General features: G+C 47.7%; 1 long non-coding RNA gene across 1 annotated transcript; it reads right to left on the minus strand.

The window, feature by feature from the left end:
• Positions 1-506: 506 nt before the first annotated feature.
• Positions 507-9,087, minus strand: LOC139251200 (uncharacterized). The gene is made up of 3 exons (XR_011591378.1): positions 8,938-9,087; positions 7,839-7,925; positions 507-685 (listed from the first exon to the last, which is right to left on the minus strand). It is a non-coding gene; the product is annotated as an uncharacterized lncRNA (long non-coding RNA).
• Positions 9,088-12,481: the final 3,394 nt, after the last annotated feature.

Raw genomic sequence — 12,481 nt, forward strand, 5'->3', positions numbered from 1 at the left:
TGAGTGAATCCCTTCCCACAGTCGGAGCAGGTGAACGGCCTCTCCCCAGTGTGAACTCGCTGGTGTTTCAGCAGGTTGGATGACCGAGTGATTCCCTTCCCACAGTCGGAGCAGGTGAACGGCCTCTCCCCAGTGTGAACTCACTGGTGTATCAGCAGGTCGGATGACTGAATGAATCCCTTCCCACAGTCGGAGCAGGTGAACGGCCTCTCCTCAGTGTGAACTCGCTGGTGTTTCAGCAGGTTGGATGATGTAGTGAATCCCTTCCCACAGTCGGAGCAGGTGAACGGTCTCTCCCCAGTGTGACCTCGCTGGTGACTCAGCAGGCTGGATGATGCAGTGAATCCCTTCCCACAGTCGGAGCAGGTGAATGGCCTCTCCCCAGTGTGAACTCGCCGATGTGTTTCCAGCTGGGACGGGTAGTTGAAACGTTTCCCACAATCCCCACATTTACACGGTTTCTCCCCAGTGTGACTGCACTTGTGTCTCTCCAGGTTGTATGATTGACTGAAGCCTTGTCCACACACAGAGCACGTGTACCGTTTCTCCCCATTGTGAACGGTGCCTTCTGCTTCCATGGTCAAAAGCTGATGATATTCCAGTCCCGATGTACCGAGTGACCGTCAGATCTTGAGGTGATGTTTGGTTTGAGCTTCCAGTCTCCAAATCCTCCCCTTTTAACACCCTGTAAAGTGAATTTCAAACAGGAAAAAGGGAGTGTGAGAGAGAACCCACAAAAACACAAAGGCAGGTTGTGAAATGGAGCTTAATGAATCAGGTCATTTGTGGGGCCGGCACTAGAAAAAAGTGACCATGAAAGCTGCCGGATTGTCATAAAAACACATCTGGGTCAGTACTGTCCTTCAGGGAAGAGAACCCGGGGACCGAGAGCCACACTTGGTGTTGCCCGGGGACCGAGAGCCGCACTCGGTGTTGCCCGGGGACTGAGGGCCACACTCGGTGTTGCCCGGGGACTGAGAGCCACACTCGGTGTTGCCCGGGGACCGAGAGCCGCACTCGGTGTTGCCCGGGGACTGAGGGCCGCACTCGGTGTTGCCCGGGGACCGAGAGCCACACTCGGTGTTGCCCGGGGACCGAGAGCCTCACTCGGTGTTGCCCGGGGACTGAGAGCCACACTCGGTGTTGCCTGGGGACTGAGAGCCGCACTCGGTGTTGCCCGGGGACCGAGAGCCGCACTCGGTGTTGCCCGGGGACCGAGAGCCTCACTCGGTGTTGCCCGGGGACTGAGAGCCACACTCGGTGTTGCATGGGGACTGAGAGCCGCACTCGGTGTTGCCCGGGGACCGAGAGCCGCACTCGGTGTTGCCCGGGGACCGAGAGCCACACTCGGTGTTGCCCGGGGACCGAGAGCCACACTCGGTGTTGCCCGGGGACCGAGAGCCACACTCGGTGTTGCCCGGGGACCGAGAGCCACACTCGGTGTTGCCTGGGGACTGAGAGCCGCACTCGGTGTTGCCCGGGGACTGAGAGTCATACTCGGTATTGCCCGGGGACTGAGAGCCGCACTCGGTGATGCCCGGGGACTGAGAGCCACACTCGGTGTTACCAGGGGACTGAGAGCCACACTCGGTGTTGCCCGGGGACTGAGAGCCACACTCGGTGTTGCCCGGGGACCGAGAGCCGCACTCGGTGTTGCCCGGGGACTGAGAGCCACACTCGGTGTTGCCCGGGGACTGAGAGCCACACTCGGTGTTGCCCGGGGACTGAGAGCCACACTCGGTGTTGCCCGGGGACTGAGAGCCACACTCGGTGTTGCCCGGGGTCTGAGAGCCGCACTCGGTGTTGCCTGGGGACTGAGAGCCGCACTCAGTTAAAAATGAGGCAGACAAAAAGCAGGAAACTATAGACCAGTTAGCCTAACATCTGTGGATGGGAAAATGTTGAAGAGTTCATTCTTAAAGAAGCATTAGCACGCCATTTGGAAAAGCATAATTCGGTCAGGCAGAGTCAGCATGGATTTATGAAGGGGAAGTTAAGTTTGACAAATTTGCTGGAATTCTTTGAGCATGTAATGAACAGGGTGGATACAGTGGGTGTGGTGTATTTGGACTCCCAGAAGGCATTTGACAAGGTGCCACATAAAAGGTTACTGCACAAGATAAAAGTTCACGGGCTGGGGGTAATATATTCGCATGGATCGAGGTTTGGCTAACTAACAGACAACAGAGAGGTTGGGTGAATAGTTCATTCCCTGGTTGGCAATCAGTAACTAGTGGGGTGCCGCAGGGATCAGTGCTGGGACCCCAACTATTTACAATCTATATTAACGACTTGGAAGAAGGGACCGACTGTAACGTAGCCAAGTTTGCTGGCGATATAAAGATGGGAGGAAAAGCAATGTGTGAGGAGGACACAAATAATCTGCAAAAGGACACAGACAGGCTCAGTGAGTGGGCAAAAATTTGGCAGATGGAGTATAATGTTGGAAAGTGTGAGGTCATGCATTATGGCAGAAAAAAAATCAAAGAGCAAGTTATTATTTAAATGGAGAAAGATTGCAAAGTGCTGCAGTACAGCGGGACCTGGGGTACTTGTGCATGAAACACAAAAGGTTAGTATGCAGGTACAGCACGTGATCAGGAAGGCCAATGCAATCTTGGCCTTTATTGCAAAGGGGCTGGAGTATAAAAGCAGGGAAGTCTTGCTACAGTTATACAAGTTATTGGTGAGACCACACCTTGAATACTGCGTGCAGTTTTGGTTTCCATATTTATAAAAGTATATACTTGCTTTGGAGGAAGTTGAGAGAAGGTTCACTAGGTTGATTCCGGAGATGAGGGGGTTGACTTATGAGAAAAGATTGAGGAGGTTGGGCCTCTACTCATTGAATTCAGAAGAACGAATGAGAGGTGATTTATCAAAACGTATAAGATAATGAGGGGGCTTGATAAGGTGGTAGCAGAGAGGATGTTTTCACTGATCGGGGAGACTACAACTAGGGGGCATAATCTTAGTATAAGGGGCCCCCATTTAAAACTGAGATGAGGAGGAATTTCTTCTCTCAGAGGGTTATAAACCTGTGGAATTCGCTGCCTCAGAGACCTGTGGAAGCTGGGACATTGAATATATTTAAGACAGAGATAGACATTGTCTTAACTGATAAGGGAATAAGGGGTTATGGGGAGCGGGCAGGGAAGTGGTCCTGAATCCATAATCGGATCAGCCATGATCGTATTAAATGGTGGAGCAGGCTCGAGGGGCCGTATGCCTACTCCTGCTCCTATTTCTTATGTTCTTATTTTCTTATATAGTGGTGTCTGGTATGGGAGTGTGGATTTGACTCTATCTGTCCATCTCTGGTATGTGGATGAGGGTTTTACTCTGTATGTTAGTTTCTGATACGAGAGCGTGGGTTTTATCCAGTACCTGTCAATTTCTGGTAATTGTTTGTGGGTTTCATTCTGTAACAAAAAGGGCCACATTACAACAATAAGAGTGTTTAAAAAAAACAAGCCTGAAAGCTCTGAGTCTCAAAGCGAGAAGCATTCGTAATAAGGTGGACGAATTAACTGCACAGATCGCTGTTAACGGATATGATGTAATTGGGATTACTGAGACATGGCTCCAGGGTAACCAAGGCTGGGAACATAACATCCAAGGGTATTCAATATTCAGGAAGGATAGCCAGAAAGGAAAAGGAGGTGGGGTAGTGTTAATGGTTAAAGAGGAGGTTAATGCAATGGTAAGGTAGGACATTAGCTGGGATAATGTGGAATCTATATGGGTGGAGCTGCGAAACACCAAAGTGCAGAAAACGTTAGTTGTGGTTATGTACAGACCACTAAACAGTAGTAGGGAGGTTGGGGATGGCATCAAACAGGAAATTAGGGATGCGTGCAATAAGGGTACAGCAGTTATCATGGGTAACCTTAACCTCGATATTGATTGGGCTAACCAAACTTAGCAATACTGTGGAGGAGGTTTTTCTGGAGTGCCTCAGGGATGATTTTCTAGACCAATATGTTGAGGAACCAACTGGAGAGAGGCCATCCTAGACTGGGTTTTGTGTAACGAGAGAGGATTAATTAGCAATCTGGTCATGCGAGGCCCCTTGGGGAAGAGTGAGCATAATATGGTAGAATTCTTCATTAAGATGGAGAGTGACACAGTTAACTCAGAGACTAGGGTCCTGAACTTAAAGGAAACTTCAATGGTACGAGACGTGATTTGGCTGGGATAAACTGGCGAATGATACTTAAAGGGTTGACGGTGGATAGGCAATGGCAGACATTTAAAGATCACATGGATGAATTACAACTATTGTACATCCCTGTCTGGCATAAAAATAAAACCGAAAAGGTGGTTCAACCGTGGCTAACAAGAGAAATTAGGGACAGTGTTAAATCCAAGGAAGAGGCATATAAATTGGCCAGAAAAAGCAGCAAACCTGAGGACTGGGAGAAATTTAGAATTCAGCAGAGGAGGACAAAGGGTCTAATTAGGAGGGGGAAAATAGAGTATGAGAGTAAGCTTGCAGGCAACGTTAAAAACTGACTGCAAAAGCTTCTATAGATATGTGAAGAGAAAAAGATTGATGAAGACAAACATGGTCCCTTGCAGTCAGAATCAGGTGAATTCATAATAGGTAACAAGGAAATGACAGATCAATTGAACAAATAGTTTGGTTCTGTCTTCACGAAGGAAGACACGAATAACCTCCCAAAATTACTAGGGGACTGAGGGTCTAACAGGAAGGAGGAACTCAGGGCAGTCCTTATTAGTCAGGAAATGGTTGTTGGGAAACTGATGGAACTGAAGGCCGATAAATCCCCAGGGCCTGATAGTCTGCATCCCAGAGTAGTTAAAGAAATGGCCCTAGAAATAGAAGATGCATTGGTGGTCATTTTCCTGAATTTCATGGACTATGGATCAGTACTTTTGGATTGGAGGGTAGCTAATGTAACCCCTCTTTTTAAAAAAAGGAGGGGGAGAGAAAACAGGGAATTATAGACCGGTTTGCCTGACATCGGTGTGGGGAAAATGCTGGAATCAATTATTAAAGATGTAATAGCAGAGCATTTGGAAAGCAGTGACAGGATCGGTCCAAGTCAGCATGGATTTATGAAAAGGAATTCATGCTTGACAAATCTTCGAGAGTGTTTTGAGGATGTAACTAGTAGAGTGGATAAGGGAGAACCAGTGGATGTGGTGTATTTGGAATTTCAAAAGACTTTTGACAAGGTCCAAAACAAGAGATTAGTGTGCAAAATTAAAGCACATGGTATTGGGGGTAATGTATTGACGTGGAGGCAGAACTGGTTGGCAGGCAGGAAGCAAAGAGTTGGAATAAACGGGTCTTTTTCAGAATGGCAGGCAGTGACTAGTGGGGTGCTGCAAGGTTCAGTGCATTGATCCCAACTATTTACAATATATATTAATGATTTAGATGATGGAATTGAAGGTAATATCTCCAAGTTTGCAGATGACACTAAGCTGGGTGGCAGTGTGAGCTGTGAGTAGGATGCTAAGAGGCTGCAGAGTGACTTGGACAGGTTAGGTGAATGGGCAATTGCATGGCAGATGCAGTATAATGTGGATTATTGTGCGGTTATCCACTTTGGTGGCAAAAACAGGAAGGCAGATTATCTGAATGGTGAGAGATTAGTAAAATGGGAGGTGCAAATAGACCTGGGTGTCATGGTACATCAAGTCACTGAAGGTAGGCATGCAGGTCCAGCAGGCAGTAAAGAAAGCAACTGGCATGCTGGCCTTCATAGCGAGGGGGTTTGAGTATAGGAGCAGGGAGGTGTTACTGCAGTTGTACAGGGCCTTGGTGAGGCCACACCTTGAGTATTGTGTGCAGTCTTGGTCTATTAATCTGAGCAAGGACTTGCTTGCTATTGAGGGAGTGCAGCGAAGGTTCACCAGACTAATTCCCGGATGGCAGGACTGACATATGAAGAAATACTGGATCAGCTAGGCTTACACTCACTGGAATTTAGAAGAATGAGAGGGGATCTCATAGAATCATATAAAATAATGACGGGACTGGACAGGTTAGAGGCAGGAAGAATGTTCCTGATGTTGGGGAAGTCCAGAATCAGGGTCACAGTCTAAGGATAAGGGATAAGCCATATCGGACTGAAGTGAGGAGAAACTTTTTCACCCAGAGAGTGGTAAACCTGTGCAATTCTCTATCACAGAAAGTTGTGGAGTCCAGTTCGTTGGATATATTCAAGAGGGAGTTAGATGTGGCCCTTACGGCTAAGGGGATCAGGGGGTATAGAGAGAAAGCGGGAGTGAAGTACTGAAGTTGCATGATCAGATTGAATGGTGGTGCAGGCTCGAAGGGCCGAATGGCCTACTCCTGCACCTATTTTCGATGTTTCTTTCCATTCTTGGTGTGTGAGTGTGTCCTGCGCTGTATCTGTCCATTTCTGTTATGTGAATGTGAGCTCCACTCCATACCCATCATTCTCCAGTATGTTAGTATTGTTTTACTGTGTACCACCAATTCCTGAAAGAGTATTGGTTTTACTTTCCAACTGTCAATTTGTGTTATGGAGGTGAGTTTTCTGCTGAATCTGTCGGTCTCTGGTAAATGAGTCTGAGTTTTACTCTGTATCTATCTGTCTCTGGTATGTGAGTGTGGGCCTTTATCTGTATCTCTCCATTTCTGTTATGGGAGCGTGGGTTTTATACTGTATCACTCAGTCTCTGATATGTGAGTATGGGTTTTATACTGTATCTCTCAGTCTCTGATATGTGAGTATGGGTTTTATACTGTATCACTCAGTCTCTGATATGTGAGTATGGGTTTTATACTGTATCACTCAGTCTCTGATATGTGAGTATGGGTTTTATACTGTATCACTCAGTCTCTGATATATGAGTATGGGTTTTATACTGTATCTCTCAATCTCTGATATGTGAGTGTGGGTTTTATACTGCATCTCTCAGTCTCTCATATGTGAGTGTGGGTTTTATACTGTATCACTCAGTCTCTGATATGTGAGTATGGGTTTTATACTGTATCTCTCAGTCTCTGATATGCAAGTGTGTGTATTTTTCTGTAATTGTCAGGTTTTGGTGTGTGTTGAGGTTTAATCTGTGCCTCTCAGTTTCTGCTGCGGTAGTCTGAGTTTAATCTGTATTTTCCAGTCTCTGGTATGTGAACGTGAGAATCAATTTTAATTTTTACCTGTATTTCTCTGATATGTGAGTGAAGAGTATGCGTTCTCCATGTCATTGTTCAGATGTGTGGGTGTGGGTTTAACTCCGCCCCTATCAATTCCTGCGATGCAAGCAATAATTTTACTTACTGCCTTTCAGTTTTCCGATATGTGGCCATGGGATTTACACTTTAGCTGTCACTCTCTGGTATGTAAGTGAGGATTTTATTCTGTTACTGTCACTTTCATATATGTGGGTGTGTGTTGTATACTGTATCTGTCAGTCTGTGGTACGGGAATGTGGGTTTTATTCTGCACCTGTCATCTTCTGGTATGTTCGGGGGGTTAAATACTGAATCCGTCAGATTCTGAAACATGAATATGGCTTTTGCTCTGTACCCATCAGCTTCTGATATGCGAGTGTGGTTTATACTTTCTGTTTGACATTTTTTCTGACAGTTGATTGTGTTTTATTCTCTACCTGCCAGTTTCTGGTAAGTGAGTGTGGGTGTTTAATGTACCTGTCAGTGTGATCTGTTTCAATGGTGAAACAGCATGTGATTCTACTGCTCCATGTGGCTGTAAGATTCACAATGTAACTCTGCCACTTCGGATCACTGTGGGACTGACAGCTTCTGCTGCCTGTGACAATAGGATTGAGGCCAGTTCTGTGTCTCTGCGCTCTGTGAGTGATAATCTACTTACTGTGTGTGAGAAGGAGCTGCCTGCACTGTTCCTTGTATTCTGGTTGGAGGAAAGATCTAATTTGTTCTGGCTGGTTGAAGAATTTTGCTCTGAGAATAATAATACGAGAACATTATTAGTTCTAAGAGATGGATTCGGGGGACAATACGATGTATCTGAGGGAGTGACAATGTATCTCTCGATCATCAGCAACACGGTTTTGGGGAACTCAGTTCACCGAAATATAACGCGTCTTTAAAATATCTTCTCCCACTCTCCTCTCCTGGTACCTGCAATAGATGCACTTTGTGAAATTCCCCACATCCTCACTGTCAGACTGTGTTTCCACTGCTCACTGTCCAAGAACAACAGACACGGTGAGATTGGAACTGAATCAGGAACATTCACTACTGATTTGGGGAAAGAAAGCAGCAATGATTTGAAAGAGCGACTGGTTTACTTTCTCTGTTACCTTACACTGTCCACACACAGCCCGAGAATGGCCTCTCCCTTCCCCCACTCACACCATGTCCTGGAACTAGTTCCTGCTCCACTCTGCCTCTTACACACAGCCCCCGAGGGAACTAAACCAGGAACGTTCACTCCTGGTTTGGAGAGAGAAAGCAGCAGATTGTAAATAGCGGGTTCTGCCCATTCTGTCTCCCTTACCCTGGACACACACTGTCCACACACAGCCCGAGAATGGCCTCTCCCTTCCCCCACTCACACCACACACTGACACTGGTTCTTGGTCCACTCTGCCTCTTACACACAGCCCCCGACTCCCCCTGAAGTCCCCCCGGACTCAATGCTGCTCGCTGCCTTACCCCGGGGTCGCGGTGTCTCCAGTCCCGGCTGTTTTAAACCATCTTGTTGCGCTCACTGAGTGAATGGTGATCCCAGGCAGGGCTGGGAGGGGAGGGTGCATGTGCTATTCTGCTCACTGGGAATGACACAGGGGTGGGCTGAACCGTGCATGCGCCGCTCTCTGCATTAATTCAATCTGTAAAATCCAATATCCTTTTATCAGAATCTGAGCAAAGGAACTCAGCTCTTCCTTTACCAAGATGGCCGCGCATGCGCTGTGCTGCTCACTGAACCAAGATGGCGGAGGACTGACCCTGCCTTCCTGTACAAAGATGGCCGCCGTTACCCGGGGCCTGTGACCGGGAGAAAGCCTCGAGGCTGCAGCCGCCGATATTCCGGTTGTTATTCCGGGCTTCCGGCGGGCACCGGTTGTTTATGAAGCCTCCCCGGCTCCCCGCTGGTCCTTTACTCCCCTCCGCCCCGCGGAGAATGGACTGTTTGGCGGAACAGATGTTCACATGTCCTTTCCGCCATTACACGCACCGCGCATGCTCCACATACCGCCAGGTCTCGCACCTGCGCACTGGGCCCCTGTAGTGTGGGCTCGGCACATTCTCCATCGCGGGGAATGCTGGGTAAATACCCAAGACCACCTCAGTGACTGGGACAGGATTTACTGGGCCCCCATTGGGCACTGAACATGTTCATTCTGGCCCTCAGTCATTGTTCCTGCTGCTCTGTATAACCCTGTCCCTGAGCTGGACAGTAATGTTGTGTCTCAGGATTGGTCCAAACACCCTGTGTCCAATATTGGATTTCTCCATAAAAATAGACTCATTAATGTTCCCGTCCCTTCCATTCTGGGCCTTTTCTTACTCCAGATTGTTTCACTTCTCACCTAATTCATCTTTTCCCACATCAAATCCCAAACTTGTTTCGTTTGAGTATCCGGCTTGTGGATGTCTCAGACTGAACCGGCGTGTCTCACTTTACACTCATTTAACGTTCCTTTTAACCAACCCTTGAAAGAACTATCTTTCGTAGGACTGTAAATCTGTTATTTCCTGTATTTAACAATTGTTGAATGCGGTTAATAGATCTTCACACATGTGATCAACTTTGAAATGTTCTGACCTTTGTAATTGCATTTGCTAATTTTGATGGGTTAGTTGATTACAATTACTTGTTACTAACATACCTTGCAGTATTTCTTGCATCAAAATAATTGTTTAAATACTTTCTTTATCAGGTCTTTAGCTTCCCCACTGATCTCTGTTTCTTCTTGTGGGGGAATCGAGAACTCGGTGGCAAAGTCTGAGCTTAAGGGTGGCCCCAATTAAAATGGAAATGAAGAGGAATTTCTTCTCTCAGAGGGTCGTGAAACTTTGAAATTCTCTACCCCAGAGAACAGTGGAGTCTGGGTCTTTGAAAATATTTAAGTTGCAGATAGAGTGATTTTTGAAAGATGGTGGAGTCAAGGTTTATGGGGAGAGGGCAGGGAAGCGGAATTGAGGCCAAGATCAGATCAGCCAAGATCTTATTGAATGGCGGGTTGGGCTGAAGGGGCCAGATGGCTACTGCTGCCCCTATTTCTTATGTTTTTAGAGTTGGTTAGGGGCTGGGCTTAGATGTAGGTTTAGTGGTTGTGGTTTGTGGTTATTTGTTCGCATTGGGATTAGTGATTGAGATACTCAATAGGATATTCGGCTTAGGATATAATGATTAACTTAGAAAGCACTATTGGTAATATAAGTGTCACTGGATGTGCCCTTTTCCATTTCATGTTTTTAACCTCACAGACACGAGTCACAAACAGCCTCACAATAAGTTCATTCAAAGAACCTTCTTTCCTGCGCAAGCCTCGTTTCCTTCTGTCAAAAACACATCGGAATCTCTACATTTCTCATGGAAAAATAAATTAGTGACATTAGATTTGGGTATTTTGGAACAATAACAGATGGATACATTTGTTGCACTGGTTACATCGAATCATCACCCTGCCTGAAAAGGACTTCTGGCAATAATCTGTCACCAGGCCCCACCAGTCACCGTCTGATTCCTCCATCGTCTCTTCATTCATTATCCACCATTCCCCCTAACTGGAGCTGCTTTCACCGGCATGACCATTCTCCATACTGAGGCTATCTCATTACCAAGCAGAGCATAATCACCGGCATGGACTGGTTAGTCCGAGTGGCTCATTTCTGTGTAATTCTGTAATTTTGTAGTCTCAGTGTAAGTGGTCCCTGGATTTGATGATTCATTGTAACTGGTCCCTGGATTTGGTTTCTCAGTGTAAGGGGTCCACGGATTTGGTGCCTCAGTGTAAGGGGTCCCTGGATTTGATGCCTCAGTGTAAGGGGTCCCTGGATTTGGTGCCTCAGTGTAAGGGGTCCCTGGATTTGGTGCCTCAGTGTAAGGGGTCCCTGGATTTGATGCCTCAGTGTAAGGGGTCCCTGGATTTGGTGTCTCAGTGTAACGGGTCCACGGATTTGGTGCCTCAGTGTAAGGGGTCGACGGATTTGGTGCCTCAGTGTAAGGGGTCCCTGGATTTGATGCCTCAGTGTAAGGGGTCCCTGGATTTGGTGTCTCAGTGTAAGGGGTCCCTGGATTTGATGCCTCAGTGTAAGGGGTCCCTGGATTTGGTGCCTCAATGTAAGGGGTCCCTGGATTTGGTGCCTCAGTGTAAGGGGTCCCTGGATTTGGTGTCTCAGTGTAAGGGGTCCCTGGATTTGGTGCCTCAGTGTAAGGGTTCCATGGATTTGGTGCCTCAGTGTAAGGGGTCCCTGGATTTGGTGTCTCAGTGGAAGGGGTCCCTGGATTTGGTGCCTCAGTGTAAGGGTTCCATGGATTTGGTGCCTCAGTGTAAGGGTTCCATGGATTTGGTGCCTCAGTGTAAGGGGTCCCTGGATTTGGTGTCTCAGTGTAAGGGGTCCCTGGATTTGGTATCTCAGTGTAAGGGGTCCCTGGATTTGGTGCCTCATGTAAGGAGTCCCTGGATTTGGTGTCTCAGTGTAAGGGGTCCTTGGATTTGGTGCCACAGTGTAAGGGGTCCCTGGATTTGGTGCCTCAGTGTAAGGGGTCCCTGGATTTGGTGCCTCAGTGTAAGGGGTCCCTGGATTTGGTGTCTCAGTGTAAGGGGTCCCTGGATTTGATGTCTCAGTGTAAGGGGTCCCTGGATTTGATGCCTCAGTGTAAGGGGTCCCTGGATTTGGTGCCTCAGTGTAAGGGGTCCCTGGATTTGATGTCTCAGTGTAAGGGGTCCCCGGATTTGGTGTCTCAGTGTAAGGGGTCCCTGGATTTGAATCCTCAGTGTAAGGGGTCCCTGGATTTGGTGTCTCAGTGCAAGGGGTCCCTGGATTTGATGTCTAGTGTAAGGGGTCCCTGGATTTGATGTCTCAGTGTAAGGGGTCCCTGGATTTGATGTCTCAGTGTAAGGGGTCCCTGGATTTGATGTTTCAGTGTAAGGGGTTCCTGGATTTGATGCCTCAGTGTAAGTGGTCCCTGGAATTTAGTGTCTCAGTGTAGGGGGTCCCTGGATTTGGTGCCTCAGTGTAAGGGGTCCCTGGATTAGATGCCTCAGTGTAAGCGGTCCCTGGATTTGGTGTCTCAGTGTAAGGCGTCCCTGGATTTGGTGCCTCAGTGTAAGTGGTCCCTGGATTTGGTGCCTCAGTGTAAGGGGTGCCTGGATTTGATGTCTCAGTGGAAGGGGTCCCCGGATTTGGTGCCTCAGTGTAAGGGGTCCCTGGATTTGGTGCCTCAGTGTAAGGGGTCCATGGATTTGATGCCTCAGTGTAAGGGGTCCCTGGATTTGATGTCTCAGTGTAAGGGGTTCCTGGATTTCATGCCTCAGTGTA

The sequence above is a fragment of the Pristiophorus japonicus genome, unplaced genomic scaffold (genome assembly GCF_044704955.1).
Source record: "Pristiophorus japonicus isolate sPriJap1 unplaced genomic scaffold, sPriJap1.hap1 HAP1_SCAFFOLD_421, whole genome shotgun sequence".
NCBI lineage: Eukaryota > Metazoa > Chordata > Chondrichthyes > Pristiophoridae > Pristiophorus > Pristiophorus japonicus.